Source organism: Salmo salar, chromosome ssa16 (assembly GCF_905237065.1).
Source record: "Salmo salar chromosome ssa16, Ssal_v3.1, whole genome shotgun sequence".
Taxonomy (NCBI): domain Eukaryota; kingdom Metazoa; phylum Chordata; class Actinopteri; order Salmoniformes; family Salmonidae; genus Salmo; species Salmo salar.
This window is the reverse complement of record NC_059457.1, coordinates 74,337,600-74,362,970: the sequence shown is the minus strand read 5'-3', so window position 1 is coordinate 74,362,970 and position 25,371 is coordinate 74,337,600. Positions and strand designations below refer to the sequence as shown.

At 46.0% G+C, this 25,371-nt stretch overlaps 1 long non-coding RNA gene across 1 annotated transcript in view; it reads right to left on the bottom strand.

The window, feature by feature from the left end:
- LOC123727767 (uncharacterized) overlaps positions 1-25,371 on the bottom strand; it is a 39,548-nt gene that overhangs the window by 2,046 nt on the left and 12,131 nt on the right. The window lies entirely within an intron of this gene.

Here is a 25,371-nt window from a genome sequence, read left to right as displayed (position 1 = left end):
GAGGAGAGAGGAGGTACTACTGATACAACCTCTACTAGGAGGAGAGAGGAGGTACTACTGATACAACCTCTACTAGGAGGAGAGAGGAGGTGCTACTGATACAACCTCTACTAGGAGGAGAGAGGAGGTGCTACTGATACAACCTCTACTAGGAGGAGAGAGGAGGTACTACTGATACAACCTCTACTAGGAGGAGAGAGGAGGTACTACTGATACAACCTCTACTAGGAGGAGAGAGGAGGTACTACTGATACAACCTCTACTAGGAGGAGAGAGGAGGTGCTACTGATACAACCTCTACTAGGAGGAGAGAGGAGGTACTACTGATACAACCTCTACTAGGAGGAGAGAGGAGAGAGGAGGTACTACTGATACTAGGAGGAGAGAGGAGGTACTACTGATACTAGGAGGAGAGAGGAGGTACTACTGATACTAGGAGGAGAGAGGAGAGAGGAGGTACTACTGATACTAGGAGGAGAGAGGAGGTACTACTGATACAACCTCTACTAGGAGGAGAGAGGAGGTGCTACTGATACAACCTCTACTAGGAGGAGAGAGGAGGTACTACTGATACAACCTCTACTAGGAGGAGAGAGGAGGTACTACTGATACAACCTCTACTAGGAGGAGAGAGGAGGTACTACTGATACAACCTCTACTAGGAGGAGAGAGGAGGTACTACTGATACAACCTCTACTAGGAGGAGAGAGGAGGTACTACTGATACAACCTCTGCTAGGAGGAGAGAGGAGGTGCTACTGATACAACCTCAACTAGGAGGAGAGAGGAGGTACTACTGATACAACCTCTACTAGGAGGAGAGAAGAGGTACTACTGATACAACCTCTACTAGGAGGAGAGAGGAGGTGCTACTGATACAACCTCTACTAGGAGGAGAGAGGAGGTACTACTGATACAACCTCTACTAGGAGGAGAGAGGAGGTACTACTGATACAACCTCTACTAGGAGGAGAGAGGAGGTACTACTGATACAACCTCTACTAGGAGGAGAGAGGAGAGAGGAGGTACTACTGATACTAGGAGGAGAGAGGAGAGAGGAGGTACTACTGATACTAGGAGGAGAGAGGAGGTACTACTGATACTAGGAGGAGAGAGGAGAGAGGAGGTACTACTGATACTAGGAGGAGAGAGGAGGTACTACTGATACAACCTCTACTAGGAGGAGAGAGGAGGTGCTACTGATACAACCTCTACTAGGAGGAGAGAGGAGGTACTACTGATACAACCTCTACTAGGAGGAGAGAGGAGGTACTACTGATACAACCTCTACTAGGAGGAGAGAGGAGGTACTACTGATACAACCTCTACTAGGAGGAGAGAGGAGGTACTACTGATACCACCTCTGCTAGGAGGAGAGAGGAGGTGCTACTGATACAACCTCTACTAGGAGGAGAGAGGAGGTACTACTGATACAACCTCTACTAGGAGGAGAGAGGAGGTACTACTGATACAACCTCTACTAGGAGGAGAGAGGAGGTACTACTGATACAACCTCTACTAGGAGGAGAGAGGAGGTACTACTGATACAACCTCTACTAGGAGGAGAGAGGAGGTGCTACTGATACAACCTCTACTAGGAGGAGAGAGGAGGTACTACTGATACAACCTCTACTCGGAGGAGAGAGGAGGTGCTACTGATACAACCTCTACTAGGAGGAGAGAGGAGGTACTACTGATACAACCTCTACTAGGAGGAGAGAGGAGGTACTACTGATACAACCTCTACTAGGAGGAGAGAGGAGGTACTACTGATACAACCTCTACTAGGAGGAGAGAGGAGGTACTACTGATACAACCTCTACTAGGAGGAGAGAGGAGGTACTACTGATACAACCTCTGCTAGGAGGAGAGAGGAGGTGCTACTGATACAACCTCTACTAGGAGGAGAGAGGAGGTACTACTGATACAACCTCTACTAGGAGGAGAGAGGAGGTACTACTGATACAACCTCTACTAGGAGGAGAGAGGAGGTGCTACTGATACAACCTCTACTAGGAGGAGAGAGGAGGTGCTACTGATACAACCTCTACTAGGAGGAGAGAGGAGGTACTACTGATACTAGGAGGAGAGAGGAGGTACTACTGATACAACCTCTACTAGGAGGAGAGAGGAGGTGCTACTGATACAACCTCTACTAGGAGGAGAGAGGAGGTACTACTGATACAACCTCTACTAGGAGGAGAGAGGAGGTGCTACTGATACAACCTCTACTAGGAGGAGAGAGGAGGTAGCTACTGATACAACCTCTACTAGGAGGAGAGAGGAGGTACTACTGATACAACCTCTCTAGGAGGAGAGAGGAGGTACTACTGATACAACCTCTACTAGGAGGAGAGAGGAGGTGCTACTGATACAACCTCTACTAGGAGGAGAGAGGAGGTACTACTGATACAACCTCTACTAGGAGGAGAGAGGAGGTGCTACTGATACAACCTCTACTAGGAGGAGAGAGGAGGTACTACTGATACAACCTCTACTAGGAGGAGAGAGGAGGTGCTACTGATACAACCTCTACTAGGAGGAGAGAGGAGGTACTACTGATACCCTCTATAGGAGGAGAGAGGAGGTACTACTGATACAACCTCTACTAGGAGGAGAGAGGAGGTGCTACTGATACAACCTCTACTAGGAGGAGAGAGGAGGTACTACTGATACAACCTCTACTAGGAGGAGAGAGGAGGTGCTACTGATACAACCTCTACTAGGAGGAGAGAGGAGGTACTACTGATACAACCTCTACTAGGAGGAGAGAGGAGGTACTACTGATACAACCTCTACTAGGAGGAGAGAGGAGGTGCTACTGATACAACCTCTACTAGGAGGAGAGAGGAGGTACTACTGATACAACCTCTACTAGGAGGAGAGAGGAGGTACTACTGATACAACCTCTACTAGGAGGAGAGAGGAGGTACTACTGATACAACCTCTACTAGGAGGAGAGAGGAGGTACTACTGATACAACCTCTACTAGGAGGAGAGAGGAGGTGCTACTGATACAACCTCTACTAGGAGGAGAGAGGAGGTGCTACTGATACAACCTCTACTAGGAGGAGAGAGGAGGTACTACTGATACAACCTCTACTAGGAGGAGAGAGGAGGTGCTACTGATACAACCTCTACTAGGAGGAGAGAGGAGGTACTACTGATACAACCTCTACTAGGAGGAGAGAGGAGGTACTACTGATACAACCTCTACTAGGAGGAGAGAGGAGGTGCTACTGATACAACCTCTACTAGGAGGAGAGAGGAGGTACTACTGATACAACCTCTACTAGGAGGAGAGAGGAGGTACTACTGATACAACCTCTACTAGGAGGAGAGAGGAGGTACTACTGATACAACCTCTACTAGGAGGAGAGAGGAGGTACTACTGATACAACCTCTAGGAGGAGAGAGGAGGTACTACTGATACAACCTCTACTAGGAGGAGAGAGGAGGTACTACTGATACAACCTCTACTAGGAGGAGAGAGGAGGTACTACTGATACAACCTCTACTAGGAGGAGAGAGGAGGTGCTACTGATACACTACTAGGAGGAGAGAGGAGGTACTACTGATACAACCTCTACTAGGAGGAGAGAGGAGGTGCTACTGATACAACCTCTACTAGGAGGAGAGAGGAGGTACTACTGATACAACCTCTACTAGGAGGAGAGAGGAGGTGCTACTGATACAACCTCTACTAGGAGGAGAGAGGAGGTACTACTGATACAAGGAGGAGAGAGGAGGTACTACTGATACAACCTCTACTAGGAGGAGAGAGGAGGTACTACTGATCACCCTACTAGGAGGAGAGAGGAGGTACTACTGATACAACCTCTACTAGGAGGAGAGAGGAGGTGCTACTGATACAACCTCTACTAGGAGGAGAGAGGAGGTACTACTGATACAACCTCTACTAGGAGGAGAGAGGAGGTGCTACTGATACAACCTCTACTAGGAGGAGAGAGGAGGTGCTACTGATACAACCTCTACTAGGAGGAGAGAGGAGGTACTACTGATACAACCTCTACTAGGAGGAGAGAGGAGGTACTACTGATACAACCTCTACTAGGAGGAGAGAGGAGGTGCTACTGATACAACCTCTACTAGGAGGAGAGAGGAGGTACTACTGATACAACCTCTACTAGGAGGAGAGAGGAGGTGCTACTGATACAACCTCTACTAGGAGGAGAGAGGAGGTGCTACTGATACAACCTCTACTAGGAGGAGAGAGGAGGTACTACTGATACAACCTCTACTAGGAGGAGAGAGGAGGTACTACTGATACAACCTCTACTAGGAGGAGAGAGGAGGTACTACTGATACAACCTCTACTAGGAGGAGAGAGGAGGTACTACTGATACTAGGAGGAGAGAGGAGGTGCTACTGATACAACCTCTACTAGGAGGAGAGAGGAGGTACTACTGGTACAACCTCTACTAGGAGGAGAGAGGATGTACTACTGATACAACCTCTACTAGGAGGAGAGAGGAGGTGCTACTGATACAACCTCTACTAGGAGGAGAGAGGAGGTACTACTGATACAACCTCTACTAGGAGGAGAGAGGAGGTACTACTGATACAACCTCTACTAGGAGGAGAGAGGAGGTACTACTGATACAACCTCTACTAGGAGGAGAGAGGAGGTACTACTGATACAACCTCTACTAGGAGGAGAGAGGAGGTACTACTGATACAACCTCTACTAGGAGGAGAGAGGAGGTGCTACTGATACAACCTCTACTAGGAGGAGAGAGGAGGTACTACTGATACAACCTCTACTAGGAGGAGAGAGGAGGTACTACTGATACAACCTCTACTAGGAGGAGATAGGAGGTACTACTGATACAACCTCTACTAGGAGGAGAGAGGAGGTACTACTGATACTAGGAGGAGAGAGGAGAGAGGAGGTGCTACTGATACAACCTCTACTAGGAGGAGAGAGGAGGAACTACTGATACAACCTCTACTAGGAGGAGAGAGGAGGTGCTACTGATACAACCTCTACTAGGAGGAGAGAGGAGGTGCTACTGATACAACCTCTACTAGGAGGAGAGAGGAGGTACTACTGATACAACCTCTACTAGGAGGAGAGAGGAGGTGCTACTGATACAACCTCTACTAGGAGGAGAGAGGAGGTGCTACTGATACAACCTCTACTAGGAGGAGAGAGGAGGTACTACTGATACAACCTCTACTAGGAGGAGAGAGGAGGTACTACTGATACAACCTCTACTAGGAGGAGAGAGGAGGTGCTACTGATACAACCTCTACTAGGAGGAGAGAGGAGGTACTACTGATACAACCTCTACTAGGAGGAGAGAGGAGGTGCTACTGATACAACCTCTACTAGGAGGAGAGAGGAGGTACTACTGATACAACCTCTACTAGGAGGAGAGAGGAGGTACTACTGATACAACCTCTACTAGGAGGAGAGAGGAGGTGCTACTGATACAACCTCTACTAGGAGGAGAGAGGAGGTGCTACTGATACAACCTCTACTAGGAGGAGAGAGGAGGTGCTACTGATACAAACTCTACTAGGAGGAGAGAGGAGGTGCTACTGATACAACCTCTACTAGGAGGAGAGAGGAGGTGCTACTGATACAACCTCTACTAGGAGGAGAGAGGAGGTGCTACTGATACAACCTCTACTAGGAGGAGAGAGGAGGTGCTACTGATACAACCTCTACTAGGAGGAGAGAGGAGGTACTACTGATACAACCTCTACTAGGAGGAGAGAGGAGGTACTACTGATACAACCTCTACTAGGAGGAGAGAGGAGGTACTACTGATACCTACTAGGAGGAGAGAGGAGGTACTACTGATACTAGGAGGAGAGAGGAGGTACTACTGATACTAGGAGGAGAGAGGAGAGAGGAGGTACTACTGATACTAGGAGGAGAGAGGAGGTACTACTGATACAACCTCTACTAGGAGGAGAGAGGAGGTGCTACTGATACAACCTCTACTAGGAGGAGAGAGGAGGTACTACTGATACAACCTCTACTAGGAGGAGAGAGGAGGTACTACTGATACAACCTCTACTAGGAGGAGAGAGGAAGTACTACTGATACAACCTCTACTAGGAGGAGAGAGGAGGTACTACTGATACAACCTCTACTAGGAGGAGAGAGGAGGTACTACTGATACAACCTCTGCTAGGAGGAGAGAGGAGGTGCTACTGATACAACCTTTACTAGGAGGAGAGAGGAGGTGCTACTGATACAACCTCTACTAGGAGGAGAGAGGAGGTACTACTGATACTAGGAGGAGAGAGGAGGTACTACTGATACAACCTCTACTAGGAGGAGAGAGGAGGTGCTACTGATACAACCTCTACTAGGAGGAGAGAGGAGGTACTACTGATACAACCTCTACTAGGAGGAGAGAGGAGGTGCTACTGATACAACCTCTACTAGGAGGAGAGAGGAGGTACTACTGATACTAGGAGGAGAGAGGAGGTACTACTGATACAACCTCTACTAGGAGGAGAGAGGAGGTACTACTGATACTAGGAGGAGAGAGGAGGTACTACTGATACAACCTCTACTAGGAGGAGAGAGGAGGTGCTACTGATACAACCTCTACTAGGAGGAGAGAGGAGGTACTACTGATACAACCTCTACTAGGAGGAGAGAGGAGGTGCTACTGATACAACCTCTACTAGGAGGAGAGAGGAGGTACTACTGATACAACCTCTACTAGGAGGAGAGAGGAGGTGCTACTGATACAACCTCTACTAGGAGGAGAGAGGAGGTACTACTGATACTAGGAGGAGAGAGGAGGTGCTACTGATACAACCTCTACTAGGAGGAGAGAGGAGGTACTACTGATACAACCTCTACTAGGAGGAGAGAGGAGGTACTACTGATACAACCTCTACTAGGAGGAGAGAGGAGGTACTACTGATACAACCTCTACTAGGAGGAGAGAGGAGGTGCTACTGATACAACCTCTACTAGGAGGAGAGAGGAGGTACTACTGATACAACCTCTACTAGGAGGAGAGAGGAGGTGCTACTGATACAACCTCTACTAGGAGGAGAGAGGAGGTACTACTGATACTAGGAGGAGAGAGGAGGTGCTACTGATACAACCTCTACTAGGAGGAGAGAGGAGGTACTACTGATACAACCTCTACTAGGAGGAGAGAGGAGGTACTACTGATACAACCTCTACTAGGAGGAGAGAGGAGGTGCTACTGATACAACCTCTACTAGGAGGAGAGAGGAGGTACTACTGATACAACCTCTACTAGGAGGAGAGAGGAGGTGCTACTGATACAACCTCTACTAGGAGGAGAGAGGAGGTGCTACTGATACAACCTCTACTAGGAGGAGAGAGGAGGTACTACTGATACAACCTCTACTAGGAGGAGAGAGGAGGTACTACTGATACAACCTCTACTAGGAGGAGAGAGGAGGTACTACTGATACAACCTCTACTAGGAGGAGAGAGGAGGTACTACTGATACTAGGAGGAGAGAGGAGGTGCTACTGATACAACCTCTACTAGGAGGAGAGAGGAGGTACTACTGATACAACCTCTAGTAGGAGGAGAGAGGAGGTACTACTGATACAACCTCTACTAGGAGGAGAGAGGAGGTGCTACTGATACAACCTCTACTAGGAGGAGAGAGGAGGTACTACTGATACAACCTCTACTAGGAGGAGAGAGGAGGTACTACTGATACAACCTCTACTAGGAGGAGAGAGGAGGTACTACTGATACAACCTCTACTAGGAGGAGAGAGGAGGTACTACTGATACAACCTCTACTAGGAGGAGAGCGGAGGTACTACTGATACAACCTCTACTAGGAGGAGAGAGGAGGTGCTACTGATACAACCTCTACTAGGAGGAGAGGGAGGTACTACTGATACAACCTCACTAGGAGGAGAGAGGAGGTGCTACTGATACAACCTCTACTAGGAGAAGAGAGGAGGTACTACTGATACAACCTCTACTAGGAGGAGAGAGGAGGTGCTACTGATACAACCTCTACTAGGAGGAGAGAGGAGGTGCTACTGATACAACCTCTACTAGGAGGAGAGAGGAGGTACTACTGATACAACCTCTACTAGGAGGAGAGAGGAGGTGCTACTGATACAACCTCTACTAGGAGGAGAGAGGAGGTGCTACTGATACAACCTCTACTAGGAGGAGAGAGGAGGTACTACTGATACAACCTCTACTAGGAGGAGAGAGGAGGTGCTACTGATACAACCTCTACTAGGAGGAGAGAGGAGGTGCTACTGATACAACCTCTACTAGGAGGAGAGAGGAGGTACTACTGATACAACCTCTACTAGGAGGAGAGAGGAGGTGCTACTGATACAACCTCTACTAGGAGGAGAGAGGAGGTGCTACTGATACAACCTCTACCAGGAGGAGAGAGGAGGTGCTACTGATACAACCTCTACTAGGAGGAGAGAGGAGGTACTACTGATACAACCTCTACTAGGAGGAGAGAGGAGGTGCTACTGATACAACCTCTACTAGGAGGAGAGAGGAGGTACTACTGATACAACCTCTACTAGGAGGAGAGAGGAGGTACTACTGATACAACCTCTACTAGGAGGAGAGAGGAGGTACTACTGATACAACCTCTACTAGGAGGAGAGAGGAGGTACTACTGATACTAGGAGGAGAGAGGAGAGAGGAGGTGCTACTGATACAACCTCTACTAGGAGGAGAGAGGAGGTACTACTGATACAACCTCTACTAGGAGGAGAGAGGAGGTGCTACTGATACAACCTCTACTAGGAGGAGAGAGGAGGTGCTACTGATACAACCTCTACTAGGAGGAGAGAGGAGGTACTACTGATACAACCTCTACTAGGAGGAGAGAGGAGGTGCTACTGATACAACCTCTACTAGGAGGAGAGAGGAGGTGCTACTGATACAACCTCTACTAGGAGGAGAGAGGAGGTACTACTGATACAACCTCTACTAGGAGGAGAGAGGAGGTACTACTGATACAACCTCTACTAGGAGGAGAGAGGAGGTGCTACTGATACAACCTCTACTAGGAGGAGAGAGGAGGTACTACTGATACAACCTCTACTAGGAGGAGAGAGGAGGTGCTACTGATACAACCTCTACTAGGAGGAGAGAGGAGGTACTACTGATACAACCTCTACTAGGAGGAGAGAGGAGGTACTACTGATACAACCTCTACTAGGAGGAGAGAGGAGGTGCTACTGATACAACCTCTACTAGGAGGAGAGAGGAGGTACTACTGATACAACCTCTACTAGGAGGAGAGAGGAGGTACTACTGATACAAACTCTACTAGGAGGAGAGAGGAGGTGCTACTGATACAACCTCTACTAGGAGGAGAGAGGAGGTACTACTGATACAACCTCTACTAGGAGGAGAGAGGAGGTGCTACTGATACAACCTCTACTAGGAGGAGAGAGGAGGTGCTACTGATACAACCTCTACTAGGAGGAGAGAGGAGGTACTACTGATACAACCTCTACTAGGAGGAGAGAGGAGGTGCTACTGATACAACCTCTACTAGGAGGAGAGAGGAGGTACTACTGATACAACCTCTGCTAGGAGGAGAGAGGAGGTGCTACTGATACAACCTCTACTAGGAGGAGAGAGGAGGTACTACTGATACAACCTCTACTAGGAGGAGAGAGGAGGTGCTACTGATACAACCTCTACTAGGAGGAGAGAGGAGGTGCTACTGATACAACCTCTACTAGGGGGAAGAGAGGAGCGAGGGGGGAGAGAGGGGGAGGAGGTGGTGCTACTGATACAACCTCTACTAGGGGGAAGAGAGGAGCGAGGGGGAGAGAGGGGGAAGAGGTGGTGCTACTGATACAACCTCTACTAGGGGAAGAGAGGAGCGAGGTGGGAGAGAGGGGGAGGAGGTGGTGCTACTGATACAACCTCTACTAGGGGGAAGAGAGGAGCGAGGGGGGAGAGGGGGAGGAGGTGGTGCTACTGATACAACCTCTACTAGGGGAAGAGAGGAGCGAGGTGGGAGAGAGGGGGAGGAGGTGTTGCTACTGATACAACCTCTACTAGGGGGAAGAGAGGAGCGAGGGGGGAAAGAGGGGGAGGAGGTGGTGATACTGATACAACCTCTACTAGGGGGAAGAGAGGAGCGAGGGGGAGAGAGAGGGGAGGAGGTGGTGATACTGATACAACCTCTACTAGGGGGAAGAGAGGAGCGAGGGGGAGAGAGGGGGAGGAGGTGGTGCTACTGATACAACCTCTACTAGGGGGAAGAGAGGAGCGAGGGGGAGAGAGGGGGAGGAGGTGGTGATACTGATACAACCTCTACGAGGGGAAGAGAGGAGCGAGGGGGAGAGAGGGGGAGGAGGTGGTGCTACTGATACAACCTCTACTAGGGGGAAGAGAGGAGCGAGGGGGGAGAGAGGGGGAGGAGGTGGTGCTACTGATACAACCTCTACTAGGGGGAAGAGAGGAGCGAGGGGGGAAAGAGGGGGAGGAGGTGGTGGTAAATTAGATGGCTGTCAATACAGAAATGGAACACAGTTCTCATCGCAGTGCTGGTTGTGGTCCATGTTGAGCTGAGGGGCTGATCATTGCTTCTCACACTGTGAGAATTGTGATACAATACAAACAGAATGGCACAGGGTACATGATCACTGGCGTAGGTCGGCACTCAGCAGGTCTTCTCTTTTTTCACATGGAAAAATATTGAACTAAAACCAAAAAGACAAGACAAAATAAAAACATTAATGCCAAACAATATTATTAATCCCAAAAATGGAACCAAAACCAAAATAATAAATGATATTTCCCTTCTGTGAGAGCTACTTGGCTTGACTTCTAATCTCGACTGTTCCAAGTGTTTTTTCATTAAATGTGTGTCAAGACTAATTTCGAGGCAAATGAATACAGATGTCAGGATGCCATCAAATCCCATCGTGGGCCCCATAATGAGATAACAGGCTTCAGTCAAAGCATTAACGCTATTGAAAAAATGAGATTAGTTCAATGGGATGTGGATACGGGTCTGGAACCGTGGAACGAGGGCTTGGCGGGCGGAGAGGCACGGGGAGGAGGAGAGAGAGGATGAGGTGGAAAGAGGATGGGAGCTCCAGCATCAGAGAACGAGACCTGCACTGCCAAATCACAAATCTATTTCCAACGTCAGTAGTAATTATCAAACTGAAGCCGCTGGTGCATATTGATTCATCGGGCACAACACTTTTGTATTATCTCCTATTAAGCAGGGAAAAGCAGAGATTATGGGAGCCTTCAGGGGCGTCTTATGAATTCTGTGAGACTATTAAGCCACGTCATGGACTTTGGAGCAAAAAGACAGGGCTCTATAGTGTTCTCTAGCTGCTCCTTATGTGGACTAAAACGCATCCTTAAGCTCCAAATTCAATTATTTTGGGTGCCTGTTACAATTACCTTGAAGAATGACATGGCCCTGTATAAACTTGGTATTCACTTATTATGTCTCTCTCTGACAGTGTGTGTGTGTGTGTGTGTGTGTGTGTGTGTGTGTGTGTGTGTGTGTGTGTGTGTGTGTGTGTGTGTGTGTATGTATGTATGTATGTATGTATGTATGTATGTATGTATGTATGTATGTGTGCTGTGTTGTGCTGTCTAATTGAGGTTAAGCTTCCCTGTCCCCTCCATTGACCGGCTCTCACCAGCGGAGCTAAACACTCTAATGCTTGTCATCCCCATTGACCTCTGCCCTTATTTGGACATAACAGGAAATTCACCAGGAAGTAAGCCAAGTATCACCTAACATCAAATAGAATCATTTTCAAATACAACCAAAAGCCAATATCTGTGGTGTATGCAAAATCCTATAATATCTCAAGTGCCTCGCCTGGTGTAGCTATCAGAATAACAGTGTTAGTCAGTATGACCAGGGAGAGAGAGAAAGGTGTAGCTATCAGAATAACAGTGTTAGTCAGTGTGACCAGGGAGAGAGAGAAAGGTGTAGCTATCAGAATAACAGTGTTAGTCAGTGTGACCAGGGAGAGAGAGAAAGGTGTAGCTATCAGAATAACAGTGTTAGTCAGTGTGACCAATGTTGCTATCCTACCATCCACTATGCTACACTAGATGCCTCCACAGTATAATGAGCCCCCCAACAGTCAGACACCCATTTCACACATGGATGGCAGCGGTGATGGGAAACATATGTTGGTATTGATATATAATTATGAGCATCGAGTTCTACTTCCTGTAAGTCATATGAAATGGCATCATAGAAGGCTGTAAGATGGTGTTGGAGAGAGAGAGAGAGAGAGAGAGAGAGAGAGAGAGAGAGAGAGAGAGAGAGAGAGAGCGAGAGAGCGAGAGAGAGAGAGAGAGAGAGAGAGAGAGAGAGAGAGAGAGAGAGAGGGAGAGAGAGAGAGACAGAGACAGAGAGAGAGAGAGAGACAGAGAGAGAGAGAGAGACAGAGAGAGAGAGAGAGAGAGATCTGCTGACTGCACTCAATCATCACCTGATTATGCAGCGAGAACAGAACACACTGCTCACTCATTGTCCGTCTGCAACGTGTGTGTGTGTGTGTGTGTGTGTGTGTGTGTGTGTGTGTGTGTGTGTGTGTGTGTGTGTGTGTGTGTGTGTGTTAGTGTGATAGACACGTTGTCATCAACAGACATTTTCTTCATCTTCCTCTCCTCACAAACACATCCTCCTCTTCCTCTTCCGCTTCTTCTCCTCTTGCACATTCGCTTTTTCTGTTTTTCCAGACTGACAGTGCTGTGGTGTATGTGTTCTATGATGATAATGAAGATAATAGGTACTGTAAGGTATTGGGTTAAGGAATCTACAAGAGGACGCTGCAGTGGATAGCTGCCAATTTACCAATTCTGTAATTAGTTTTATTTTTTAACTTTGACCTGACTTTCATTGTACTGTCATGGCCAAAAGTTTTGAGAATGACACAAATATTATATTATATATATTATATAATTTCCACAAAGTTTGCTGCTTCAGTGTCTATTTTTGTCAGATGTTACTGTGGAATACTGAAGTATAATTACAAGCATTTCATAAGTGTCAAAGGCTTTTATTGACAATTACATGAAGTTGATGCGGAGTCAATATTTGCAGTGTTGACCCTTCTTTTTCAAGACCTCTGCAATCCGCCCTGGCATGCTGTCAATTAACTTCTGGGCCACATCCTGACTGATGGTCGCCCATTCTTGCATAATCAATGCTTGAAGTTGTCAGAATTTGTGGGTTTTTGTTTGTCCAACCGCCTCTTGAGGATTGACCACAAGTTCTCAATGGGATTAAGGTCTGGGGAGTTTCCTGGCCGTGGACCCAAAATATCGATGTTTTGTTCCCTGAGCCACTTAGTTATCACTTTTGCCGTATGGCAAGGTGCTCCATCATGCTGGAAAAGGCATTGTTTGTCACCAAACTGTTCCTGGATGGTTGAGAGAAGTTGCTCTCGGAGGATGTGTCGGTACCATTCTTTATTCATGGCCTAACAGACTTTGTGAAAATTAATATTTGTGTCATTCTCAAAACATTTGGCCACGACATTACATAATTCTTCCGCCATCATTTCCTATGACAGCTTCTGGACATCAGACCAGCGATCACTAACCTCGATGTGGATGAGGATTTGTACTTCAACAAGGCAGAAGCTGTAGATGTAGTGCTGATTCCAGACCAGCCCCTAATCCCCGGCACAAGAGAGGCAGACGAGCGGGCTCCCTGACGAGACCACGTCGGCAAGTTCATTTTTATTTGATTCATTTATTTAACCTTTATTTAATTAGGCAAGTCAGTTAAGAACAAATTCTTATTTACATTGGCGGCCTAGGAACAGTGGGTTAACTGCCTTGTTCAGGGGCAGAACGACAGATTTTTACCTTGTCAGCTAGGGGATTCAATCTAGCAACCTTTCGGTTACTGGCCCAACGCTCTAACCACTAGGCTACCTGCTGAGTTAATAAACAGCCTCTACACTCCGTTCTATTGGTGAACGTACAATCACTGGAGAACAAACTGGACGAGCTCCAATCGAGACTATCCTATCCTATCAATGGGACCTGAAGAACTGTAATATCCTATGTTTCTCTGAGTCGTGGCTGAACAAGGACATGGATAAAATACATCTAGCTGGTTTTTCTATGCATCGTCAAGGCCGAACGGCAGCTTCGGGTAAGGTTAAGGAAGGAGGTGTGTGACTCTTTGTTAAAAACAGCTGGTGCGCGACCTCTAATGTTAAGTACAGTAAATCTCAAGGTTTTGCTCGTCTGAGCTAGAATACCTCAGCTGCAGACCATACTATTTACCAAGAGTTTTCATATACAGTATAAGTCAAAAGTTTGGACATATCTACTCATTCAAGGGTTTTTCTTTATTTTTACTATTTTCTACATTGTAGAATAAAAGTGATAAGACTTCAAAACGATGAAATAACACATATGGAATCAGGTAGTAACCAAAAATGTGTTAAACAAATCAAAATACATTTTATATTTGAGATTCTTCAAAGTAGCCACCTTTTGCCTTGATGACAGCTTTGCACACTCTTGACATTCTCCCATGAGCTATATATTTGTTTAACACTTTTTTGGTTACTACATGATTACATATGTGTTATTTCATAGTTTTGAAGTCTTCACTACTATTCTACAATCTAGAAAATAGTCAAAATAAAGAAAAACCCTTGAATGAGTACCCTTGAATGACTGAATGAGTACTGTAGCTGTCTCCAAACTTTTGACTGGTACTGTATATTTTTCAGGGCTGTCTATTTACCACCACAAACCGATGCTGGCAATAAGACCGCACTCGACGAGCTGTATAGGGCCATAAGCAAACAAGAAAATGCACATCTAGAGGCGGTGCTCCTAGTGGCCGTTCATTTTAATGCAGGGAAACTTAAATCCGTCTTTCCACATTTTTACCAGCATGTCACCTGTGCAACTAGAGGTGAAAAAACTATAGAACAGCTTTTACACCACACACAAAAACGCACACAAAGCTCTACCTCACCCTCCATTTGGTAAATCTGACCATAACTCTATCCTCCTGATTCCAGCTTACAAGCAAAACAGGAAGTACTAGTGATGTGCTCAATATGGAAGTGGTCTGATGAAGCTAAGCTACAGAACTGTTTCACTAGCACAGACTGGAATATTTTCCGAGCTTCATTAATAAGTGCGTCGACGACGTCATATTTAAATGTTTTATTTTATTTAACTAGGCAAATCAGTTAAGAACAAATTCTTATTTACAATGACGGCCTACACCGGCCAAACCCGGATGACACTGGGTCAATTGTGCGCCACCCACGGGACTCCCAATCACGGCCGGTTGTGATACAGCCTGGATTTGAACCAGGGTGTCTGTAGTGGCACCTCTAGCAGTGAGATGCAGTGCCTTAGACCGCTGCACCACTTGGGAGCCCAACCAGAAGTATCCCAACCAGGAGTAATGGATTACATCCACACTGAGCTAAAGGTTAGAGCTTCCGCTTTCAAGGAGCGGGACACTAATTTGGATGCTTATAAGAAATCCCGCTATGACCTCCGGCAAGCCATCAAACAGTCAACATGTCAATACAGGACTACTACGCCAGCTCTGATGCTCATCAGATGTAGAAGGGTTTGCTAACGGTCACGGATTACAAAGAGAAACCCAGAAAAACTGCTCAATGACGCGAGCCTACCAGACAAGTTAAATTCCTTCAATGCTCGCTTCGAGGCAAGCAACACTGAACCATACATGAGAGTACCCGCTGTTCCGGATGACTGCGTGATCTCACTTTCCATAACATTCACAAGGCCGTGGGTGCAGACGGATTACCAGGATACATTCTCAGAGCATGCACCGACCAGCTGGCAAGTGTCTTCACTGACATTTTCATCCTCTCCCTGACCCAGTCTGTAATCCCTACATGTTTCAAGCAGACCACCCTAGTCCCTGTGCCCAAGAACGCCAGGGTAATCTGTCTAAATGAGTATCACCCGAAGCAGTCACATCTGTAGCCATGAAATGCTTTGAAAGGCTGGTCATGGCTCACATCAACCCCATCATCCCGGATACCCTGGCCCCACTCCAATTCTCATACCGCCCCTACAGATCCACAGATGACACAATCTCTATTACACTCCACACTGCCCTCTCCCACATGGACAAGAGGAACACCTACAAGAGAGTGCTGTTCATTGACTACAGCTCAGCGTTCAACACCATAGTGACCTCCAAGCTCATCACTAAGCTCAGGACCCTGGGACTGAACACCTCCCTCTACAACTGCATCCTGGACTTCCTGACGGGCTGCCCCAGGTGGTGAGGGTAGGCAACAACACATCCGCCACGCTGACCCTCAACACGGGGGCCTCTCAAGGGCGCGTGCTAAATCCCTCATGTACTCCCTGTTCACCCACGACTGCGTGGCCGTGCACGACTCCAACACCATCATTAAAGCTGTTGACAACACAATGGTGGTTGGCCTGATCACTGACGACGATGAGACAGCAGTGCGGTGCCAGGACAACGACCTCTCCTTCAACGTCAGAAAGACAAAGGAGCTGATCGTGGACAACAGGAAACGGAGGGCCGAGCACACCTCCATCCACATCGAAGGGCCTGTAGTGGAGCAGGTCGAGAGCTTTAAGTTCGTCAGTGTCCACATCACTAAGGAATTATCATGGTCCACATATACTAACACGACAACACCTCTTCCCCCTCAGGAGGCTGAAAAGATTCGGCATGGGCCCTCAGATCCTCAAAAAGTTCTACAGCTGCACCATTGAGAGCATCTTGACTGGCTGCATCACCGCTTAGTATGGCAACTGCAATTGGCATCAGACTGCACGGCACTACAGAGGCTAGTACGTACGGACCAGTACATCACTGGGGCCGAGCTCCCTGCCATCCAGGACCTCTATACCAGGCGGTGTCAGAGGAAGGCCCTAAAAATTATCAAAGACTCCAGCCACACTATATACTGTTCTCTCTGCTACGGCACAGCAAGCGGTACCGATGCACCAAGTCTGGAATCAACAGGACCCTGAACACCTTCTACCCCCAAGCCATAAGACACTAAAAGGTTAGTTAAATAGTTACCTAATAGCTACTCTTAATATCTGCATTGACTCTTTTTGCACTCTCTCTTGACTCATCAGATAAGCTGCTGCTTACTATCTATTATCTATCCTGTTGCCTAGTTACTTTATCCCTGCCTATATGTACATATGTACCTCAATTACGTCGTACCCCTGCACATCGACTCAGTACTGGTACCCTGTGTATTTAGCCGTTATTTTTACTCATTGTGTAATTATTCCTTGTGTTATTATTTTTCTATTATTTCTATTTTTTCTCTCTGCATTGCTGGGAAGGGCTGTTAGTCTACACCTGATGTTTACGAAGCATGTGACAAATAACATTTGATTTGATATGACTGGCTCTATTAATTTGGCCTTTGAAGATGAACAGTGGAGTGTCTGTAGATGTGGAATGAAAAGCGAGACAAGAGAAACAAAACAATAGAGGGAAACCTGAAAGAGATGAATATGTACAGGAGAGAGGAAGAGAGAGACAGATAGTATAGGTGTGGAGAGAGAGAGAGAGCGAGAGAAAGAGAGAGAGAAAGAGATAGAGAAAGATAGAGCAAGAGAGAGAGCGAGAGAGAGAGAGAGTAGGAGAAAGAGAATGGGAAGGTGGGGGCCGCGGGCCAGTGGAGGGGGAGGTTGGTGGTGAGGAGTGGAGGGGAAGGAGGACGAAATGAGACCACATTTTCTTTGGCAATCTCCCTGTTTCTGCTGCAGGTGCTAGGCCATTTCACTAAAGCAGGCCAGACGAGAATGTCATTAGTTCCTAAGCCCCAGGTGAATTTGCCACTGTTCCACATGATTAACCCAGATAATTGTGTGTTGATAGCGAGCATGGTCGATGGAATAAAATTTTCAAGCCCAGATTCCTAAACAAACAGTCAGCAGCGAGCTAGCGAGGGAGCGGTGGCGAGCAGGGGGGAGACAGGAGTCAGAAGGAGCGTGCCACTTGTGATGCTGGCTGCGTTCAGGTGCCAAGGTTTACAGAGAGGAGAAGACACTTCCAGAGGTTTCTAGAAGTACTGGGCAGCATGCAGGGTCAGACAGGGAGAGAAAAGGACTAAGAGTACCAGAAATCAAATAAAATGTTTTTGCTTTTGTTGAGGCATTTTGTACTGTACATTCTTAGCAGTGAGATATTTTTGTGACACTTGGTTTTATATATTTAGCCTTTATTCAAACCAGGCTGTCCCACTGAGATGTCCAAACCAGGCTGTCCCACTGAGATGTCCAAACCAGGCTGTCCCACTAAGATGTCCAAACTCTTTTTCTATGGTTCCAACTTACACTCGTCAAAAATAAGACTGTTATCACATGACAGTGGTGAATAGCTGTGAAAGTTGCTGAATAGGATTATAAACATGATACCTTCATTATTTGGCTTATCCATTTCCTGGTACAAAGCACTGAGTCTCATTAGCTTCATCTGGAAGGTGAGAAAAATCACTGGGAACTGAGAGACAACCCCAGTCTGCCGAGTAAACGAAGACAGGAAACAAAGTATCAAGGTAAAATAAAAAAAAACTGTATCATCACTGACAACATATTATTTTTTGCAGATTATTACAGTAGTATGACTATATTATTGATGAGCATGGGCAAAAGCTACGAACAATCTGGTTTTCATCATACATATAGCTCTTATACTATAGCTATATATTATATATGTAGTACGTTTCTGCCTTTCTGAACAGTAATGTAATTTCCTGTCGTGCCCTAGGGTTGATGGGAAACACGGTGGTAATACATCCTCCATCCCATTCCCCCTCTCTCCCTCTCCCCTCTCACACCCCTCTCACCTGGTTTGCCCTAGTTAGTCTCATCTATTCACAGAGAAACAACATGGCCTTTGCGCGTCTGTTTGAGTCAGATTGTTGAGTAGGCTAAATGAGCTAGCGGAAGTGAAAGTGAAAAAAATTAAAATACAACAAAATATCTCACACACTTTCTGCTGCTTCTCCTGCATTTTGGCAGAAATTCATTTCCACTGCAGTGCTCGCTAGCTGTAGCGTATTCTTTCAGTTCTAGATTAAGAACCATGAGCCTTCTAGGTTTTGTATTGAAGTCGATGCACCCAAAGGAGGACGGAAAATAGCTGCCCTCTGGTTACACCATGGTGATACCCTACAGAGTGCTGTTGAATGGAATGGATCCGACAGATAGGGAAGCCGTGCTTCTAGCTCCTAAGCAACTTTGTAGTATTTTGTTTTTTATGTGTTATTTCTTACATTATTAGCCCAGAATATTAGCCCTGCAACAGCAGGGCTCTCCAGAGGGTGGTGCGGTCTGCCCAATGCATCACCGGGGGCAAACTACCTGCCCCCCAGGACACCTATAGCACCCGATGTCACAGGAAGGCCAAAAAGATCATCAAGGACAACAACCACCCGAGCCACTGCCTGTTCACCCCGCTATCATCCAGAAGGTGAGGGTCAGTACAGATGCATCAAAGCTGGGACCGAGAGACTGAAAAACAGCTTCTATCTCAAGGCCATCAGACTGTTAAACAGCCATCACTAGCACATTAGAGGCTGCTGCCTATAGGCATAGACTAGAAATCACTGGCCACTTTAATAATGGAACACTAGTCACTTGAATAATGTTTACACATCTTGCATTACTCATCTCTTATGTATATACTGTATTCTAGTCTGTTCTACTGTATCTTAGTCTATGCTGCTCTGACATTGCTCATCCAAATATTTATATATTCTTAATTCTATTCATTTACTTTAGATTTGTGTGTATTGTGGTGAAATTGTTAGATTGTCACGACTCCCGCCGAAGTCGGCCCCTCTCCTTGTTCGGACGGCGTTCGGCGGTCGACGTCACCGGCTTACTAGTTACCACCGATCGATGTTTCCCTGTTCGTTTGGTTTTGTCTTTATTTGTGTACACCTGTTTTTGATTCCCTGATTATGTTCATTATTTAACCCTCTGCCTTTCCTGTTTGTCTTGTCCGTGATTGTTTCCTGTTTTGTGGTTGTTGGAGGTGTTTCTCCCAACCATGTTCTTTTTCTGTGAGAAGTTTATTGGAAATTTGAGTAAACACGTTTTGTTTACACTTATCCCTGTGTCCTGCGCCTGACTCCGCTACTTCTCATAAGAAACCATTACATAAATATTACTTGTTAGATATTACTGCACTGTTGGAGCTAGAAACACACGTATGTGACTAATACAATTTGATTTGATTTTGAGGCTACTTTAAACCTTAATTTTAAATCAGTTATTTGGTGACGTGAATATATTTAGTATAGTTTTATCTAAAAAATTATAACTTTTTTAATGTTTCACTACTTTAATTTGTATGAAATTCATTGAGAAGGATGGTCCTTCCCTTCCTCTTCTGAGCCTCTACTGCTTTGTCGTTAGTTCTCCTAACCTGCAATGTAATCTCTCCTAACCTTTGTTGTTATGATGCAACAAGCAGCCTGGTCTCAAAGAAAGACGCATAATACTAGACATCCTGCAAGATGTATGATATGTTACATCATCCAATTCGTATGAAATTGTGCAACCGCTATTCTGTTCGTAACGTAACGTAACGTAATGTAACGTAACGTAACATATTGTCATGACGTTGCCCTCTTTGGACACTGCGAGCACCATCCCCCTACCTCTCCACCATCTCTCTCTGTTTCCTTCACCCAGGCTGCTGTGGTCAGAAGAGGTCGTAAATTCCTGGAGGAGACTATCTCCTCATGGCCACAGTATAGAGAGAGAGCGAGTTTTCATAGAGAGAACAAAGGAATTTCTTCCACCTCACAGAACTGGAGAACCGAACGACATTTATGTTCTGGAGAAGGTATAAAAGATCGGTGAAGAATCCAGCTACGAACTGGTCCTTTTGGTACAATTTTGTGAAACTCATGAGAGACAATACCGCCACATTACCATAACCATGTTTATAGAAGAGTCTCAGTTATGAGACTTACATCTAATGGTTGTATAAAATGAATGAATAAGGATGAAGCTATTTGTGAGATGATGGGATGCTATGTAATGATGTTAATGTGAGAGAATTGTATTTATGTTTAAAGTTTCACTAAGTCATTGGCACGCCCCCAGGGGCACAGACAGGACCTGGCGTCATGAGACAGCCTTTTTCTATGTCCCGAATAAAACCCCCACCTAGGTTTTCTATCACCAGACCAACTTACCTCGATAACGAGAGGGCCAAGGTTTGAGAGAAGACCAGCTTACCTCGATAACGAGAGGGTCAAGGTTTGAGAGAAGACCAGCTTACCTCGATAACGAGAGGGTCAAGGTTTGAGAGAAGACCAGCTTACCTCGATAACGAGACGGCCAAGGTTTGAGAGAAGACCAGCTTACCTCGATAACAAGAGGGCCAAGGTTTGAGAGGAGACCAAGCTTACCTCGATAACAAGAGGGCCAAGGTTTGAGAGGAGACCAAGCTTACCTCAATTACGAGATGGCTAAAGGTTGCAGACCATGCATTTCTCTTGCTGAACTTTTAACCATACCACGTGGTTAAACTATCGATACCGACAGAATAAGAACAAGTCTTTGATATTAATTACTAGTCTGCAGCTAGGAATTCTGTATCATTGAACGCGAAGACCGACAACCGCCGAAACAGCTATTCTATAACGACATGAATGAATGTTACTCTGAACTATCCATTCTAACCACGACAGAGAGAGAGAGAGAGAGGGCGCACAGACTCTCCAACAGAAACTTTTCAACAGAGATCCCGACGACACACTGAGCGTAAATATATATATATTGATTGCAATTGTTCCCGAATGAGTGAGCGTTCATGTGCAAAGGTTTAGCATTTCAATTGTAATATAATATTCAACTCTGTAGTGTCTCCTCAGTTGACCCCCCCCACTCCCCTTTTGTCTAACAAGCCGCCATGCCGGTTTAGCACACTAGGGCACATTCTCCTATCATTTCCTTGTAAACATATCTACTGTTTGTTATGCATTTCTGTGAATTACCTAGTTAGTAAATAAATGATTTTAAGACAATTGATGTATGGATGACTCATAGTGAAGACTGGGTTCGTGCAGATAACCAACAATTTACGACGTTTGGAATGAGACTAACGTGAGGTAAATAATAATTCATTAATTCGAAGACTAATTGATCAGATATTAAAATATCTGAAAGTTATATTAGGAAAATTTTAACTTTGTAATCTGAATATTTTCCTTGGTGCCCCGACTTCCTAGTTAATTACAGTTACATGATTAATCAGGTTAATCGCGTAATAATAATTACAGAGAGTTATTTGATAAATACGTCTTCAGTTTTAATGATGCCAAAGACATGACAATATACTAAATGGAGGGATAGAAATGTACATCCTAAATCGTACGAATTGCCCTGAGGCCGGGTTGTGCACTTTGTAGAGCCTAAGATGGCACTATGTCAACAAAACAAGAAGAGAAAAGAGGCCCCGTTCAGCATGGTGCAACGTTACAGTGTGTTCAAACAGAACTGTATTGTATGGTATAGAACACATCTGATTCTCAACCTGCAACGTTTTGAACAATTTTCCTGACTGAATACAATCCTGGGCTGGAAGACAAACTCTTGCATGGGATCCAAGATGGATGTTTTTATTAGTTCATTGAGAGTATATTGGCATCCAAGCCATCTCTGGTTCCAAGAGTTTCTCCACGCTACAGTATGTTGTTAGAGACATAACACAAGTCGTTATGCTGTTAACGACAGGTTTAAAACAGATTACAAACATCTCGGCTTCGAGGGAACAAAACAACAGATGCCATATGTGTTAAAACAGGGATCTAACCCTATTGATGTTGTTTTTACGATGACTTAAAACAGAGACATCCAGTGCGTTGTTGGGCTGAGACTGGAGAACACTTGGTCTCAGAACGCTCTCTCCAAGGCTTGGTGGGGGGAATGTATAAAACAGCATCAAAGAGGGCGGCAAACTCTATATCTCCTGCTCTGTTCTCGCTGCCTCTAAGAAAGTCGGGAGAGAGGGAGCGAGTCGACAGCCAGCCAATCCCCCTGGTGCATTCTGGGAGTTCAACCTGGCAGGAGAAATTAACGGCGGCGCTAAGTGAAAGGGATAATCCCTCCCTCGTTCCACAGAGGAGCGCTAGCTGCATGCCAGCTGGATGCAACCACTGATCCCTGTGTTTTCCGATTCCCTGTTCCAGGTTTATTTATTAAGAGGATAAGCTGCTCTATGTAGACAGCCCAGAAAGGGGTCTGAAGCAGGGCGGAAGCCGTTCCCACATGCAAGGGGTCGACACTCTCTCAGAGCTCTCGCACTGTCCTGCCATTGGCTTCCGGCCCAGGCTGAGCAAGGGCCAGGTGTGTGGTTAATGTGAGGTGGGTACACTGGAGGGCCACTGATAAAACATACCTGCTTTCTGTACCCCCTTTAAAAAGAGTTGACCCGGAAAATCCGGAAGATGTTTCACAGATACAAGATACCCACTTTTGAATCGCCACACAGACGATGGATGCCAATAGCACAAGATGTGTTCTATCATCATTTAAAACGCATCAAATAGGTTTCATTATTCATGTGTCTCTGAACCCATTAAGGGTTTCTTTACCAACACTGTTCCGCTATAAGGCGATGGCATCCAAAGACATGAACACTTGAACAGTCTATCTATCCATGTCTGTTCTTCACCATTACCATCAGCAGGAAATCATGATTATAAAAAAATGTTTTGCCTTACTTTGACAAACTTTTCCAAGATGTTTCTCTTTCTTATTCAAAATAGGTTAATCATTTCATAGAAATTGTGTGTAAATAACGAATCATTATGAAAACAGTAATATTTTCCTTGATTTCAAATACATATTCATGGTGTGAAACAAGCCCAAATGCATCCTGCATCATTTCCTTCTGTAGACACAGAGAGAAGCACCTTAGATTTGCTCATGCATAAGCAGCCATGATCACCAGCCTGAAGCAATGCTCATTTGCATAGTAGTGTAATAACATTATTCTTAATGTTGTATGACTAGTTTGATTCTTCTTTAGTCGTAATTAATTTCGTTTTTCCGTTTTGACTTGTGTTATGTTTTGACTGTTCTGTATCTTACAGAACTAAGATACGGCTGCATTGTGGCCTTCCAAGCTTATTGGTTTCATCTTGCAAGGTCGACATGGGACATGCAGGTATGGGAGGAGCTGCATTTTCATTTTTTGTCATTGTCCCCCTGTCCCCTCCCCTGTCCCCTCTGTCTTCCCATCCCTTCTTTCCCTCTGTCCCCTCTGTTCTCCCCATCCCATCTTTCCTCCTGTCCTCCCCATCTCTCTCTTCCTCCTGTCCTGGCCATCCCTCCTTTCCCTCCCTTCCACCTGTCCTCCCCATCCCTCCTTTCCCTCCCTTCCTCACCATCCCTCCCTTCCTCCTGTCCTCACCATCCCTCCTTTCCCTCTGTCCTCTCCATCACTCCTTTCCCTCTGTCCCCTCTGTCCTTACCATCCCTCCCTTCCTCCTGTCATCCCCATCCCTCCTTTCCCTCTGTCCCCCCTGTCCTCACCATCCCTCCCTTCCTTCTGTCCTCCCCATCCCTCCTTTCCCTCTGTCCCCCTGTCCTCACCATCCCTCCCTTCCTCCTGTCCTCCTTTCCCTCTGTCCCCCTGTCCTCACCATCCCTCCCTTCCTCCTGTCCTCCCCATCCCTCCTTTCCCTCTGTCCCCCCTGTCCTCCCCATCCCCTCAGTGCTGAGCAGGCAGCCACTGAAGAGTGTCCCAGGGCTAACGAGTGCTTCATTGATTCATTCAGTACAAGGAGAGATAAGAGAACAGACATGCGGTGAGAGAAAGATGGGGAGAGAGAGAGAGAGAGAGAGAGAAAGGGAGAGAGGAGAGAGAAAGAGAAGAGGAGAAAGGGAGAGAGAGGAGAGAGAGAGAGAAAGAGAGAGAGGAGAGAGAGAGAGAGAGAGAGAGAGAGAGAGAGAGAGAGAGGAGAGAGGAGAAAGGGAGAGAGAGGAGAGAGAGAGAGAAAGAGAGAGGAGAGAGAGAGAGAGAAAGAGAGAAAGAAAGATGGGCTTTGAGTTCTTCTGCAAAATATTGAATTCAAGTTGGATAAATGTAGATAAACTTGGATTCAAAATTCCATACCTAAATGCTTAACTTGAATGGATTCTTTCTACCAAGGACTATTAAGAGAAAGCTTCACTCTGCTACCACGAAAAGACATTCACCTTGCCACCATATTTATTTTATCATTTTTTATTTAACCTTTATTTAACTAGGCAAGTCAGATAGATAACTATCACTCCAGTGTTTAATTGCTAAATTGGAATTATTTTGCCACTATGGCCTATTTATTGCCTTACCTCCCTAATCTTATTACAT